This window comes from Ostrea edulis, chromosome 9, assembly GCF_947568905.1.
Source record: "Ostrea edulis chromosome 9, xbOstEdul1.1, whole genome shotgun sequence".
Classification (NCBI taxonomy): Eukaryota; Metazoa; Mollusca; class Bivalvia; order Ostreida; family Ostreidae; genus Ostrea; species Ostrea edulis.
The window spans coordinates 72,967,157-72,985,786 of NC_079172.1; positions in this window are offsets into that span (position 1 = coordinate 72,967,157).

The window sequence follows — 18,630 nt, forward strand, 5'->3', positions numbered from 1 at the left end:
ATAAAATGGTTCAAGCAGTAAGAGAGACAGATAAAAACCATTCTCAGTTCATGTGATCTATTTATTAAACGCTATACATGGATGAAGTTATTTTATTATTTTATTGTTGTTGAATTGGCCAGTAATAAAGTTACTGAGTCGGGTATAGGAGCTGCTTGAATTGCAAGAGCCTCGGGAATAATGCCGGCGGTTTAGGGTAATGTGAGGCGCCACATACTACTCTGTGTACCCTTGTGGTACGGGTAGACTTATACAGTGGCCTGATCATCCACTTGGTATAAGGTCGAGTTATTAATCATTTTATAATCTTATTTATTTTATTTTTCCAATGAAGAGGAACTGAGGTGTGTGAGCAAAATTTTTACAAAAGCATCTTACCTAGAAGTCGAGTTGTCCCTTATTTGAACCCTGTTCATCAATACGCCCTTGATTAAATACTGGCATCCAACAACAATAGCATCATGGCATCCTTGAAAGAAAAAAAAACTTACATTTTATGTTTAACTTATATCCTAATAATCATGTTGTTATAGGTGGGACTGTCGGGCCTGTAGAAGGACTTACCATACTAGGAGACAGATGATGCGTCACTTCCAAGATATACATGGAGACGTCATTAAATGTAGTCACTGCAAATACGAGCTCCCAGGCAGCAGGAAGTACCTGATGGCACACCACTTTGAGAGGCGTCATCCAGGACAGAAGGTATCCTACTCCTTCACTTCTAGATCTGCAACAGAGAATCGCTCCCCCAGTCCTGTATTTCCAGAGTATCATCCAAAACAAATTTCCCGCTGCCGGTTTCCTGTTTCCTCCAGAAAGTCAACTACAAATAGTAAAAGTCCACCCAAGACGAAATCTCATTCCAGGCCAAGACCAAAAGAGCAAACAGACATGCCGGAAAAGGAAGCCTGTCCACCTACTCTTTCAACTGGGACCAATCCTGAGTTAACTCTTTTACGCAGTCCTTCTCTATCAGTATCCCTAAGGAGTAGCCCGGAACCAATATCCCTATACGGGTTGGACCCAGACACAGTTACCAGCCCTTTGTTATCAATGCCAGTGTTATTTGAGCAATGTGTACATTGGTAACGTTGGGTATCCGGTGAAAAAGGTATATATACCGGCGCCAGACGACACTCGGGGCATTGCGTTGGGACATTGCGTTACGTTGAGTTGAACGCCAGAGCAAGTTAGCAGAGACAATTCAACATGTAAGTTGGGCAACAGTTATTAGACACCAATATTTCTTAAATCCTGAAATGGAAATGATTACCAAATTACTGTCCAGGTGCAGATGCTACTTTGTTGGGTGCCAGTTGACCTTTTAACCACCCCCCTCCCCTTTCCGTCCTTTAAAAGGCTTTTATATAACGCAACATGAATATTGCTCACCAACTGAGACCAATACATATTTTTATTGTTAACCTGAAATTGTGTTTTTATCTGAGTACTGTAATAAATGCAGTAAAATTTCGGAGCTATATTTTTATTTCCTCATGAGAGAGACAGACCTCGGGCACGTTACAAGTGTATGCTACAGAGAAATTTGTGGTTGCCAGACCCGCGGCGACTTTGATCCTTGCCTCAATACCTAGTACAATATGTAGGTTATACAGGAGTTTTCGAAGTCAGTCTCTGATTATGTCCAGTCTGAAGGACAATGAGCTTATTAATTTGTAAACAGAAATGTTGAAGTCATGAATTAAATGGGTTAGAATGCATTATGTAAGTTCGTCATTGAAGGTGGTTTCTGGTTTGTTTGAAGTATTTGTAAATTTAGTTCTAAGTTTACAAAATTTCTCCGACTTGCCTCATTGGTAAAAGTAAAGAAACTCTTCTTTTTTGTGCTGATTATTACAGCTATATACTGTACAACACAGTATAATGCGACTTGTAACTGTTGAATCGCTCCAATTTGTATCAATGGCCTGCTGTATGTGCTGTTCACAACTTGTTTAAATGTTTTCATGCTTTGTCGCTTCACCACGATTGACACGTATGACGTCAAATACTAATGGCGCGAAAATCGCCAACGAGAATATGCATATATCTGGCTTTTTGCATTTTCGATACAAAATAATCACTAAAGCACGCTTTAGATCGAAAACATAGTACTAGCAAGATTTAAAACACCACATTTTTATATAAATTTACAAGCAATAGAAATAGTGGTAAAAGTCCTTTAAAGAGGTTGATCAGGATGCCTTGTCATTGGATTCATGTAAAGACTGCTCGAAAAAGACGTTGAAATCAATGGAGTCAAATAATCGGAGGATATTGGTCCATTACGAGGCAATAAACGGTCAAGTATATGCCTAATTCAGCTTGGATCCATTTGTCATGACTACTTAAACTGTCCATCGACTGCGCGGCACTGCTTGCACTGTGCTTCCCATTTATAGGTTCAAAAAAAAAAAATCCACAGAAAATGAAATTTACCACTTGGATATCTATCAACTTGGCTATAACAGCTGCAAATTGTGAGATGAGAGAAATGTTTTTCCAGATAGTACAAGGATATCGCATCGGTGGTGACACTGTGACGTCATTTGAGCTGACCGTCCATAGTGTCATCTATTGTTGCCGTCTATGTCTGCAGAATGAGGCCTGTCAAGGCGTTAATTTCAAGGACGGTAAATGTGAAATTGTTACATCCCAATCGAGCAAGGAGAGCTATGTATTCCAAGAAGCGTCGGAATGGCTCGCCTACTCGAGGTCTACAGGTAAGACTGTCTATTATAATGGTGATAGTTGAGAGTTAATGATAGCTTCAATGGTTACGGTTTTACGCCGTTTTGGCAATATTTCAGCCAATTTACGGCGGTTTACTAATTGAAATATGCTTGCTTAAGAGTGTTCGAGATTCCCTGATGACTCCCCTTGAGTCTACTCGTTTTCGAAATCAGGGAAACGATACGGTAGCTTGATATTTTGTTTTTAAAATTCGCACCAGAGTAAGATTCATATGACTTATCGTTAAAGTTTGATAAGTACAAATTGCTCAATTTGCATTAAAAAAGAAGAAACTAGCTCATCATGATATAACAACAGATTTCTTGACTTTCATTGTCTTTAGATATAACCTGTTACGATGTGCGCAAGCGCGGAATCTTTGAGATGATAGATTAATTGTAGGAGCAAGTAGGGTAAGCGGGAAGGGGAGACAGCGAGTCGGAGGTAGTTAATAGGTGAAGGTATCAGTTAGCTGCAAAATTGTAGCTCTCTGAGAAAATATTGGGACAGATCAGAGAGCTACAGATCCACTCCTTAAAAAACCCATCCCGTGGGGATCCGGGTTAGAATAGATCCTCAGTACCCCTTTGCTTGTCGTAAGAGGCGACAAAACGGGTTTTCCCTTCAGATGAGCCCCTAAACCCTGGGCCCCGTGTGACAGCAGGTGTGGAAGAAAAAACCCAGACTGGAAGATAGAACAGCACAACTAAACCCCGTAATCAAATTCTTACGACAAAGGCTAAAGTCCTGCGACGATGCTAATGAATCCTACGGCGAAATATTGAGGAACTTAGAAAAATCAATAGGGGTCATCAGAATACAAAGCGATCTCCTAAAATGCCTCCTGCTGATAAGCAAACTGAAATTCCACTGTAACTTTCCACGACACAGTGCAAGTAGGAACACTAGCAACAGAAAAGAGATGCGCAATCCAGCTGATGAGAAAATACTAATGGATTTAGACGTTGTAGCAATATTCCATTATCACCTGCATATGGTGTTTATATATCTCAACTGATTCAATATGCAAGAGCTTGTTCTGGATATAGTCAGTTTTTAAATCGAGGTAAGCTACTGACAAACAAGTTGATGGTACAGGGATTTCAACAGTCTCGATTGAAGTCAGCATTTCGCAAATTCTATGGTCGTTATAACGATCTAGTTCGTCAATACAACCTCGCATTGGGTCAAATGCTGTCTGACGTGTTTCATACCGATTGTTAAGCCGTTCTTGGCACACTGATTTTGACTGCGGATAACTCCGTTTACCTGATCAGGATATGGGGCTCACGGCGGGTGTGACCGGTCAACAGGGGATGCTTACTCCTCCTAGGCACCTGATCCCACCTCTGGTGTGTCCAGGGGTCTGTGTTTGCCCAACTATCTATTTTGTATTGCTTGTAGGAGTTATGAGATTGATCACTGTTCGTTATCTTCACCTTGCATCCACTCTTTACAAAAAACCATCCCGTGGGGATCCGGGTTAGAATGGATCCTCAGTACCCCTTTGCTTGTCGTAAGAGGCGACAAAATGGGGTTGTCCTTCAGATGAGACCCCTAAACCCTAAACACGGGGCGTGTGACAGCAGGTGTGGAAGAAAAAAACCCAGACTGGAAGATAGTACAGCACAACTAAAACCCGTAATCAAATTCTTACGGCAAAGGCTAAAGTCCTGCGAGGACGCTAATGAATCCTACGGCGAAAATATTGAGGAACTTAGAAAAATCAATAGGGGTCATCAGAATACAAAGCGATCTCCTAAAATGTCTCCTGCTGATAAACAAACTGAAATTCCACTGCAACAACTTTCCACAACACAGTGCAAGTAGGAACACTAGCAACAGAAAAGAGATGCGCAGTCCAGCTGATGAGAAAATACTAATGGATCTAGGCTACTTTTCCGGAAGTAATTGCTCCTCCGGCACGTGGCAAAAAGAATCAAAGAATGTATAAAACTAGAGGGAAAAGCGTTCAATTTGAAAACAAATCTACGCAAACATTAACATCTTTGGAGGGGATTGGGGATAACATTGCTGAAATCAAATCTTTTACACCCTATACGTTTGTTACAAATAAACGCCGAACCAAACGGATTGTTTTGACAAATATCAAGGCATACATTGAAGAATGGTGCAAAAAGAAAGATGTTAACGTATCGGCATATTTCTCCTCGCCTATCATTCGGCGATAAAGTTCCCTACATTTGTGATTCGTTCAAACATCGATGAAAATGACTACGAGAAAACCCAAGATTCAGATTTCTGGCCAGATACCATATCTGTTAGGGATTGGATTATCCGGAATGACAGAAACACTGAACCAGGCGGCTGAGAAACACTGCAATGGCAGTATCGCCTCTTTTCATAACTTTTATGATCCTCTCAATTTGGAATGTACATGGAGTGTCCAGCTGCCTTTCCGAGTTATCGGATGTGCTTGAATTTTTTTGATGTCGTTTCCATATCTGAACACTGCTTATCAGTATTACGCACGTCATTCCCAGAAAATATGACACGTTTTACAACTCCAGGAATATCCAAACATTAAAACACCGATATGTTCCTTGTCCACATTACCACATCACCTCTATCAGCTGCTGATGAACATATACCATACGGAAAATTCAATCCACACTTTAAACCATACTGGGGAAAATGAGAACTATATGTGGTAGTACAAATCTGTTCTTATTTATTTGTTATGTATTCATTAATTTTTCGTTTGATTATATTTTTGAAAAGTTTAGTACATTTCGGATTGAGTAGGACTTTTACTGCGCATCGGATTGAGTTGTTTTCCTTTTGCGCATTGGATTGAGTTGATATTTTTGTAACGCTAAATTTCATTCGTCATTAAGTATTACTCAATAGTCATGATTCACTTTTAACTATATAAGTTACCGCTCAAACTGAGTCAATCAGAGCAGTGTACATTTTTACTTCGAAGATCTAGCTGTCCAGCATCTGCAGGTGCATCTTGTGGTAGGTAAGAATCATATTTACTTAGGTCTTACTTTACTACAATAATTTTGTATGTGACGCTTATTATTAATTGCAACGTTTATACTTTATTGTATGTTTGCAGTTAAAGTTGTTTAAGTATATTTTCACAATTTGTTTGTAAGTTCAAAGGTCAATTTATTACAGAACATATTTTTTCTATTATAAATGTTTGCTGTATTATTGGTAACTTATTGTCAACAGTTTATCTAATTTATGAACCTGTACTTTTTGTCTAATACAATTGTTATTTGTTTTGCTTATAGGTCAATGCCTTATACTTTTCTACAAAAATCAACATAAAGCCGAATCAAGACTTTTTCCTTGCTGCTCGGTTACACATGGAACGCTCATTACGAAATGTGGAACTCAAGATTGATTGATTGTATCTTGTTTAACGTCTGTCTTGAGAATTTTTTCACTCATGGAGACGTCACAGAAACCGGGGATGGGCTTCAAATTTAGGCCTTTGCTCGACTCTTACGGCCATTGAGCATTGGGGGTTCTTTAGCGTGCCACACCTACTGTGACATTCACACCTGATGTCGAGCGTTCGGCGATGGAACTGTCACTATGTAGGTATGTCGCGGCCGGGATTCGAACCCCGGCCTTCTGCATGCGGGGCGAACGCTCTACCTCTAGACCTTACAAATATGACGGATCACCGAAAGATAAGCAGTGAATCATACGTTAACAAACGTAAATTTAGGAAGCTGCATCGGCTCGCACAAGCAGATTGGAATCGTACAATATTTGATGTAATTGAAAAACCCGTCGAAATTGACCTAGGAACTTTTCATAAACCTGCCTGGAAAAACAGAAAGCGTTCCAGTACACCATTTAATTTATCTTTTAGTTGAGGAAGATGGTTTTAACAAAAACAGAATTTTCCAAACTTGGTATTAAAGCAATATGGGTAAACAGAAGAAAGAAAATGGCTTGTTTCGCTTTCCGTAGAACAAACGATTGTTGATTCACTGCTCACAACCAAACATATTTCACTTAGTTAACCGCCGTAAAATGGCTGCAATATTGCCGAAACGGCGTAAAAAATCAATCAATCAATCAATCAATAGTACAAGTGTCTTCAAAGTTTTGTAAATTGTGTAGGAATACGCATAATTTTGATATGCATCTTTTGCTAAGCTGTTTTAACTTTTGGAAGACGGAGAATATGAAAATCATGAAAGGCAATTTTTATCTTTAATCGGTTGTGTTCAAAATACAAACTTTGAAAATATTTCTTATACAAAATGGAAGCAAATCATGCGCAAACTGTTTCAAATACATAGTATAGAAATAGACGGTTTCGTGCCGTAGACTGCCGTAATCTGTAGATTGTAATCGTTAGTTTCAAATATGTACATGATATAAATATGTGTTTCCTGTTTTGTTTAAATAAGTTTATAATTTGATTATGACATACTCTTCATTAATTTGGAGGATATAAAGAAAATCTTGTCTTATTTCACTGTAACAGAGGCACACAGGGAGTTGTATCTACGGGCCATTGCTGGGTCTGGAATAACTGTGGCAGAAACATGGTTAGGAAATGACAAAATCCAAAACTCCAAGGATACATGCTTAAGCATGACCGCCAGCACTTGTTCTACAAATTACCGTAATCCTAAAGTTGATGTTTGGATGTTCCACCCAATCTCACAGGTGACGTAACTGTATACGAAGTCCGTAAATTGTTCACAGAACAGTAAGTCTAACTTGATGTGTTGTAAATATCTGTGTATTAAATTCCAAAATTGTTGAAAGCGTGTGTGTAACCCAGTCCTTCGCAACATTTCGTGAACTTGTGTAACTTAACGGTCCCAATTTCATATATGAAAGGCGAAGGTAACGAACAGTGATCAATCTCACAACTCCTATAAGCAATACAAAGTAGATAATTGGGCAAACACGGACCCCTGGACACACCAGAGGTGGGATCAGGTGCCTAGGATGAGTAAGTATCCCCTGTTGACCGGTCACACCCGCCGTGAGCCCTATATACTGATCAGGTAAACGGAGTTATCCGTAGTCAAAATTAGTGTGCCAAGAACGGCCTAACAATCGCTTTGAAGCAAGTCAGACAGCACTTCACCCAATGATAGGTTGTATTGGCAAACTAGATTGTTATAACGTTCATAGAATTTGCGAAATGCTGCCTTTAAACAAGACTGTTATATAATTTGTGCATGAATATTAATCAAATCTGCCCCGTGGGGATCCTGGTTAGAATAGTTCCTAAGTACCCCTTGCTTGTCTTAAGAAGCGACTAAATGGGGCAGTCCTTCGGATGAGACTGCAAAAACCGAGGTTCCGTGTCACAGTAGGTGTGGCACGATAAAGATCCCTCCCTGCTCAATGGCCATAAGCGCCGAGCATAGGCCTAAATTTTGCAGTCCTTCACCGGCAGTGGTGACGTCTCCATATGAGTGAATTATTCTCGAGAGGGACGTTAAACAATATACAATCAATTAATCAAATCTAAAAGGACGTTTTTGATATTGACAACCGAGACTCCGCGCGTAACACTCGAATTGGTTTTCGAGTAGGCCTAGACCAGATAAATGAGGACATGTGGTAGCGCATCCCTCGAAAACTTACTCCGTACAGGTATACAATATACCTGCATTTCCATTGACTGAAAGTGATTCTAGAAATGAAGCCCAAGGATATGAATTTGGGCTGATCTTATATTAGTTATCTGATAGTTTTAAAAACACGTCCAATGATCCGTGAGGGTGATTTTCTTATTCCCATACACACAATATTATTAATTTAGCACTTATTGATTCATATTCAGACGAACCAAGTGAAGGAGAATATAGCAAATGATAATACAAACTACACACATTCCATATACTTCATACATACCTCAGAATCCATATACTCCACACACTCTAGATCTAAATCTACATACTCCACACACTCTAGATCTATATCTACATACTCCGTACAATCCACACACTCTAGATATATATCTACATACTCCACACACTCTAGATCTATATCTACATACTCTGTACAATCCACACCCTCTAGATATATATCTACATACTCCGTACAATCCACACCCTCTAGATCTATATCTACATACTCCACACACTCTAGATCTATATCTACATACTCCACACACTCTAGATCTAAATCTACATACTCCACACACTCTAGATCTAAATCTACATACTCCACACACTCTAGATCTATATCTACATACTCCACACACTCTAGATCTAAATCTACATACTCCGTACAATCCACACACTCTGGATCTAAATCTACATACTCCACACACTCTGGATCTAAATCTACATACTCCACACACTCTAGATCTATATCTACATACTCCACACACTCTAGATCTAAATCTACATACTCCGTACAATCCACACCCTCTAGATCTATATCTACATACTCCGTACAATCCACACACTCTGGATCTAAATCTACATACTCCACACACTCTAGATCTAAATCTACATACTCCACACACTCTAGATCTAAATCTACATACTCCACACACTCTAGATCTATATCTACATACTCCACACACTCTAGATCTATATCTACATACTCCACACACTCTAGATCTAAATCTACATACTCCACACACTCTAGATCTAAATCTACATACTCCACACACCCTGGATCTAAATCTACATACTCCACACACTCTAGATCTATATCTACATACTCCACACACTCTAGATCTATATCTACATACTCCACACACTCTAGATCTAAATCTACATACTCCGTACAATCCACACACTCTAGATATATACCTACATACTTCACACACTCTAGATCTAAATCTACATACTCCACACACTCTAGATCTAAATCTACATATTCCACACACTCTAGATCTATATCTACATACTCCACACACTCTAGATCTAAATCTACATACTCCGTACAATCCACACACTCTAGATCTATATCTACATACTCCGTACAATCCACACACTCTAGATCTATATCTACATACTCCGTACAATGTAGATCTATATCTACATACTCAGTACAATCTAGATCTATATCTACATACTCCGTACAATCCACACACTTCACATACTCTATACAGTTCATACAACTCCATACTATTTACGCACTCCATACAAATCAATCCACCTAGTCCACGCATTCATGTACCATACAATCCACGCCTCATACAATCTTAACCATCCGTATATTCCACTCTATACAATTCACATACTCCATTCCATCAAGGCACTCCCGTTTAATCGATGCAATCCATAAAATCCACACATTCAGCCTAACTGGTCAGACTTCCGTGTTTGATATAATTATTCTTTTAGATCTTTGATTGATTGATTGAATATTGTTTAACGTCCCGCTCGAGAATATTTCGCTCATACGGAGCCGTCACCACTGCCGGTATGAAAAGTTAAGATAACAAAGAGTGATCAATCTCGTAACTCTTACAACAAATAAATTAATATTTGAGCAAACGCGGACCCCCTGATCAGACCAGAGGCGGGACCTGGTGCTTACGAGGAGTAAGCATCCCCTCTCGGGTCCCGTGGGATCCGGGTTAGAATATGTCCTCAATACCCCCTTGCTTGCCGTAAGAGGCGACTAAATGGGGCGGTCCTTCGGATGAGACCGCGAAAACTGTGGTACCGAGTCACAGCACGTGTGGCACGATAAACTTCCCTCCCTGCTCAAAGGCCATAAGCGCCGAGCATAGGCCTAAATTTTGCAGCCCTTCATCGGTAATGGCAACGTCTCCATATGAGTGAAAGATTTTCGAGCGGGACGTTAAACAATATTTATTCATTCCCCTCTCGGCCGGCCATACACACTGTGTGTATATATTCAAATATTTTAAAAGACTACCCGATTAGGTAAAAATGTGGACGAAAAGAAAAGGCAAAATAAGTAAATTGGCACGTTGGCATACTATGATGAGAGAGTAGAAAATGAAGACTACACTGAATGTATTTATCAAACTAGGTCATCATTGAGATCTATTCAAGTGGAAATAGAAAAGTGTTTTTGGTCTTTGATGGAAGAGGAACAACGTTGGATAGTTGGATGGCGCCGTCACGGGTCCTTCACAGCAGCTGGTCTCTGTTGCCTCCGCTCAAGTCGTATTACAACTACTTCTCAATTCGAGGGTTAGTAGCGGATTTGATATTGATGTACATAATTTGTAATTTGTCAAATTGAATGTAAACTTAAGTTTATCGATTCCAAGCAATTGTTTCATGGAGATCCAAGGATGCATAAGGAGATTATGAATTAAGGAGGCATATGAAAGATTTAACACGCGCATTGTTTTTATACATGTACCTATATAATAACGAGTAACCGTTAAATGTTCACAGCAAAATCGGAGGAATGTGATTATGTTCTGCACAACTATATGCTGAATAAACGATGTCCGTTTCATATTCCTTAATTGTTTGAGTTGTTACAGGGACAGTAATTGTCAAAGGACTTTCTTCATTAATCGGAATTATGGAGGCTGTCAAGTCGATGCGGGTTGGTTTGTTGTGATAGACTCGGGGAACTCCTATATGTGCTGTCCATATCAATGGAGTGACACAGGGACCACACCTGCATTCATTTATTCCAAGAAGTCTGGTTTTGTCAATTACGAGTACGAAGCAAATGGTACAAGCACTCTATATATTTACATATTAACATCATTATTTCGTTTATATTCATTAATCTGATCAATATCCATCATTTGTAAACGAGACAAAATTACATTACTTTTATATCCTGTTAACAAAGTTAAGCCTATTGAAGGTCTACATGTTGCTTGTCATGGGAAGTTAAAATCTGCTCTAAACAAACAGCTACATGTAGCCGGCGCGCGTTGTATATCATACCAAATACAAACTTTTACGGTATGATACAATGTAGTTAAGAAAAAGAACAATAATTCCTTTAAAGGAGGCGATAAACAGGTTCAGAACAATATATTAAAATCAATATATATTAAGAAAGCGAAGCTCTGGCCTTGGACTTAATTAAGACATTTTCTTGTACAGTGTAGTGTCAATTTCGTGTCCCGTGGGGAATCTGGGTTAGAATAGGTTCCCAGTACTCCTTGCTTGTCATAAGAGGCGCATAAATGGGGCGGTCCTTCAGATGAGACTACAAAAACTGAGTCACCGTGTCACAGTAGATGTGGCACGATAAAGACCGTGTCACAGTAGATGTGGCACGATAAAGATCCCTCCCTGCTCTAATGCCGTGATCGCCGAGCATAGGCCGACATTTTGTAGTCCTTCACCAGCAACGGTGACGTCTCCATAGGAGTGAACAATTATCGAGTGCAACGATGTACAACCAACTCTTTCTTCGTGACGTATATTTACAATGGCGGATTTGGGAAAGGGGCTCAACCCCCGTTTCGAATCGCAGTTGCGCTATCGCCTTTTAAGCACTGGTGGATTACTTTTATATTTGATATCAATGAAAATTTTACTGATTTTGTCTCATCAAAATTGAATAGAATTCACCATTTGGTTTCATTTAAACCAAAATGTACTTGTTGGGAAAGCCCACGAACTCCCATAACAGATCGTGGTTTTAGCATTCAGTCTGTACTTACTTGCCCCTACCTCTGAGTGTCAGTGTTGTTGTTGTTGGTTTGTTTAACGTCCTGTCGAGAATGGTTTCACTCACATTTAGACGTCATCAGCTGTACCACAATTTTGTTTTATGCGTAGCGCCCAGGGCCATAGCTTCAAGTTTTTTTTATTTTTCTCATTTGCTGTTTACACAACACAGAGAACATATATAGCAAACATGCATTCAAAAACAATATTCACGCATGCACAAGTAGCAGGGAGGGATCTTTAACGTGTCAACTCCTGTAGCAACACGTGACTTACCGTCTAATAAGTTCGTATCCAAAACTAAAACCTGCCAAGATTTGACTTGGCCACAACACGACCCCCCCCCCCTCCCCGGATTTCCTACTGATACGATGTTCATGCCTAGCTCGAGAAACAATATCGTATCATAATTGGCAATGTTCTTCTTTGTATAAAAAGACGTTACATATCAATTTAAAGTCACAATGTCTATTGCCAACCTGTGCACGATACCGAACATGTTTATCAAGTTTTCTGAACCGCAATGACGGAAGAGTATGGGTCGTAATTTCGTGACATGTTTTTAACACATTGTTACATGTATATGAAATGCTTTGATAATTTCACCTGCTTATATTTCTACTTTTTAAATTTTTGAATGAGAAGGCAGCATGTTCATGTAACTTGTTAAAAACCACCCCTCAATTCATTAATCAAGGACTCGCCAGGTATCATTCGATAAAGTCACATGGTTTGATAAAGATAAATGCATGAAATTGTTCGTTAGTTCTTACATGTACTATTGTAAGCTTGTGGATTATCTAAGTATAACAGTCGAGTCTTCTAGTGTATTAGTCGAATATGTCATAGATGGGTATAAACATAATATTTGTAATTCTAGTAATTGAGTAACTATTGTAATAATAGCCGAGGATCTAAATGTAGTAGTCAAGTATTTACGTGTAATAGTCGGATATACGTGTAGTAGTCAGGTGTTTACGTGTAATAGTTGATACGTGTAATAGTCGATACGTGTAATAGTCGATACGTGTAATAGTCGAGGATCTAAGTGTAGTAGTCAAATTTTTACGTGTAATAATCGAGGATCTAAGTTTAGTACATGTAGTCGAGTATTTACGTGTAATAGTCGAAGATCTAGATTTAGTAGTCAAGTTTTTACGTGTAATAGTCGAGGATCTACGTGTAGTAGTCAGGTGTTTACGTGTAATAGTTGAGTATGTACGTGTAATAGTCGAAGATCTAGATTTAGTAGTCAAGTTTTTACGTGTAATAGTTGAGGATCTACGTGTAGTAGTCAGGTGTTTACGTGTAATAGTTGAGTATGTACGTGTAATAGTCGAAGATCTAGATTTAGTAGTCAAGTTTTTACGTGTAATAGTCGAGGATCTACGTGTAATAGTGGGGCCTCCGTGGCCGAGTGTTTAGAGCATTGCGCTCAAAATCACACAGCCTCTCACCTCTGTCGGCGCGGGTTCCAATCCCGCTCGCGCTGGTAAGTGAGAAAGTTTCCCAGTTTACTTTCGGAAGGTCGGTAGTCTCTTCCCAGGTACATTGTATCTGGGTTCTCTCTTCCATTAATAAAAACTGGGCGCCACCATATAACTGAAAAATTGTTGAGTGTGGCAGAAAACATCGAAACAAACAAACAAACGTGTAATAGTCGAGGATCTACGTGTTATAGTCGAAGATCTAGATGTAGTTGTCAAGTATTTACGTGTAATAGTCGAGGATCTCAGTACCACAATCGACTATCGAAACTTAATAGTCGAATGACCATGCAAATTAGTCGAGTATTCAAATATAACAGTCGAGTTTCTAAGTACACATGCAACAGCACACATTTGAATACAATAGTCGTGTACCTAAGCATACGAGTCGAGTATTTAATTACACAAGTCTGACATCTAATTATAAAAGTATAGTGGAAGATCTGAAGTTCTGGGTTTTGCGATTTTACCTTGTACGCAAACATACGGCCTATTCTACAACAACATCCGTTTTGACCTAATTGTATTGTTTCTTTGTAGACGTTGGTTACGGTGATGTGATGGCAATATTTGTCAAGTACGACAATGCCCAAACGTCCGGTATTATAGACCAGTCAGCTATGAACCAGGTAGTTACTATTGGATGAAAGATGTCAACTGTTCCAGAGTATGTAGTGAAAGCTGTAGAATTAGGGACCAGTGGAGGATTAACTGCCAAGTCATATATACAATGTATTGTTGTGCAGGTGTGTCCAGTTTATTAAAGAGATGGAAGGTTGCACGTTGCTAAGGTATACAAAGCAAATATCTGACTAGTTGTATTTATAACCACAGATAAAAGAGTTCAACAAGCATGCATTCTACATTTGTTTTTCACGATTACATGTACATTGCAATCCCGAACACACAGACACACTGTAGCAGTACAATTACATGTACATTGCAATCCCGAACACACAGGTAGCAGTACCGGCGGTTGATAAGTTACTATTTCAACCGTAACTATTGGGTATTTATAATGGGTCGTGCTTTTTCATGTCTTTGTCGAAGTAATATTTATCTTTTTTTTTATATCTTGTTTGAAATAAATGAAATGTACTGTTTTGATAGATTGAAAATTCTAAACTCTCCATTTGAAAATTGACAGCAAGTGTTTCACCCCAAATTTGCTTCGAGTGGAATGCTAGAATGTTACCTCGATGAAATGACCTCACTTGCAAGTAATCATCGGATGTAGAATAGTGCTACCTCTAATAATAGATTTGTATAAGAAAGATGATTATTCATGTCTACATCACTTTGCTTTTCATGGCTTATTCATATTTTGTACCCAACCTAAATGTTAACAAAGGCGGATCCAGCACGCCCCCCCCCCCCGTTTGAATTTTTTAAATATTTTTTTTACAATTACAAACGCCCACAAAAGAGCAAAATATACGTATGTAGACGTTATATGTTCATTATCTAAATGAAAAAGAACCCACTCTCTTATTGGCACAATTTCGTTAGCTTCCGGGGGCTTCGCCCCCTGCACACCCATCAGTACAAAGCTTCAAGGCAACTCCAGCCTTCTACTGCGCCCCCCCCCCCCCCCCCCCGTTATGAAATTCCTGGATCCGCCACTGGTTAATGACGCGTGGTAGAGCTGTGTAGGCTTCACTGTAATTGTGCTACTTGATGTTATTTCATTAAGCGGAATTGCATCATTCACGGTTTGTACACTGCCCTGAATGGTTCTCAGTGCAGTGAGGAAGCAAACATGTTTTGTAGGTCACACCAAATCGTACATCACGAGACTATTTATTCTGTACATGTACACAATACAACAAAATAGTATATACATGTGAAATATCTAATCTTCGTTATCATTGTTTTTTACCCTACACTGTTGACAAAAGGCCATTTACATGTATATCTATCGATAGTTTATCTGTCTGTCTGGATTATTTTAAAACATATATTGAATGGTGTAATTTTATTTATTTCGTCTACATAGATTAAGTGAAGATATCGAACAGCAATCAATCTCGTAAATCGTACAGGGTAGGACAAATACGAATCTCTTGAAACAAGAAATGAGTTGCCTAATTAATGAGAAGTAGGCATCCCCTGTTGACCGGTCACATCCGCCGAGAGCCCTATATACTGGTCAGGTAAACTGTGTCACTCGTAGTCAAAGAACGGCCTAACATTTGTTATGAAACACGTCATACATGTACAACAATCGGACTAATGACAGTTTGAATTAATTGTCAAATTTTTACTTCATATTATAGCTAAATGGCGGGGATTCCGTGTGTGGAATGTGATTGTTTCTCGGGGAATTATGGTTTTCCCAGATTTTATATCAATGCAATAAAAACGTACCGCACATGTAAATCTGACGGAAATTTAAATGATGTCGGATATAATACACAATCAATGGGGTATTTTGGATCAAGACACGATCTTGCGACTTGAATCATTACCCGTTATTTCTTACAGACACTTGTGAAGACACTAGACGATATCAAAGGAAAGATCCCCATCATATAAACAGTTTATCACATTTGTTGTGAATAACCTTGAACAAAGTGACAGTGGCCATGGAAAAGGTGTTTATCTAACATCATTCGATGGTCCGTCTAGACTAAATAAGGTGTAGGGAACACTTGCTAGTGATTGTGTGGGGTACAGAGTGCACGTGTAATGCAGAAGGATGCGAGACTGATTGGTGATAAGAGAATAAATGTTATCAAATGAAAAGAAATAGATATGACGGTAGGGGGCGGTGTGGAAAGAAACTGATGCGGAGGAGGGTTAATAAAACGTACTACTATCACAGTTACACGCACAAGGTCAAAATAGGTTGATTGTCAAAGCGTCAACTTGAAGTTAAAATTTATTATCGACAAGACACCCATTGAATATGACAAATTGTCATAAACAATATCAATGCTAAAGCCTGGTTACATTTGTTACGAAGTTGTGCGCTTAATTTGTACGATTTTTGGGACTTTGTAAGGGGCTACGGCATTTAAAGTTTTCTCCGTGTACGGACATCATGTCATTTTAAAAATGTTCGAAGACCGTGCAATTATTTAATAGTCCCCGAGTGATCTCAGTCGCAATTCTTCCATGAAATGAACATGGAGAGATCGTGCAATACATTGTACGACATATGCAATTTTTTTTATGTACATGTATAACAATACCGTAGCGACCACGGAGTCCGCATCGCCGCAAGCCACGGTTTTTATTGATTGAATATTGTTTAGCGTCCCTCGAGAAAATATTTCACTCACATGGAGACGTCACCACTGCCGGTGAAGGGCTGCAAAAGTTAGGTCTATGCTCGGCGCTTATGGCCTTTGAGCAGGGAGGGATCTTTATCGTGCCACACCTGCTGTGACACTGGACCTCGGTTTTTGCGGTCTCATCAGAAGAACCGCGCCGTTTAATCGCCTTCTACGACAAGCAAGGGGTACTGACTACTGTCGTACTGAGGACCTATTCTAACCCGGATTCCCACGGGAAGCACGGTTTTGAGTCCAGACACGAGGGAGAGAATCGACGAGAAGTAGCCATGGGTAACAGACGACACAGGACGAGAGTCTGCTACCGAAGAGGGTGTTGCTAAAACGCGGAACGGAAAATGGAACGGAGATTTAAGAATTAGAATTATTACTGTATCTAAGATTACACCAAATTTCGGGCAATTGTGCTTTATTTTGGTTAAACTCAAAATGATAATTGATTTTAGTTTACCAGCGGTAAAACAATTTTATCTTAAATTTCTGCACCATATTACGTAAATGATAGTATGAAAGTGTACAAAGCGTTTTACAAGAATCGTGTAATTTTGGTATGCCATTGGTTTTTGTTTCGAGCAACGGAACACAGTATGTTTAATATCCCCCCTCTCATGGCTAAACGTCTTTAAAGCTCATGTATTTACACACAATGCAGTATTATGTGTGTACTTACCTTGTTCAGATTACAACAGGGAGTGTAGTACTATAAAACAACGATAATTCATTATCTTAATAAGTCAACAAGTGGAACATCTTGTGTTTGATTTATCATTTTTATGCCCCCCTTTGAAAAAGAGGGGGCATATTGTTTTGCAACTGTCGGTCGGTCGGTCGGGTCTGTAGACCACATGTTGTCCGCTCAATATCTTGAGAACCATTCACTTGATGATAATGATATTTCATATGTGGGTTGGTTATGAGTGGAAGATGACCCCTATTGTTTTTCAGGTCAAAAGGTCAAAGGTCAATCTACTCTGGACATAGGAATATAATGTCCGCTCAATATCTCGAGAACCCTTTGCTTGAAAGACATCAAACTTGGCACACTGGTACATCCTAAGGAGTATATGACCCCTATTGATTTTGAGGTCAAAGGTCAAGGGCCAAACTGGACATTGGAATATACTGTCCGTTCAATATCTTGAAAACCCTTTGCTTGACAGACATCAAACTTGGTACACCAGTATGTCTTCAGAAGAAGATGACCCTTATTGATTTTGAGGTCACATGGTCAAAGGTCAAACTGGACATAGGAATATACTGTCCGTTCAATATCTTGAGAACCCTTTGCTTGACAGACATCAAACTTGGTACACTGGTACATCTTCAGGAGACGATGATCCCTATTGATTTTGAGGTCACATGTTTAAAGGTCAAGGGTCAACATGGACATTTAATATATACTGTCTGCTCAATATCTTCAGAACCCTTTGCTTGACAGACATCAAACTTTAAATAGTACACTGGTGTATATTCAGGAGAAGATGACTCCTGTTGATTTTGAGGTCACATGGTCAA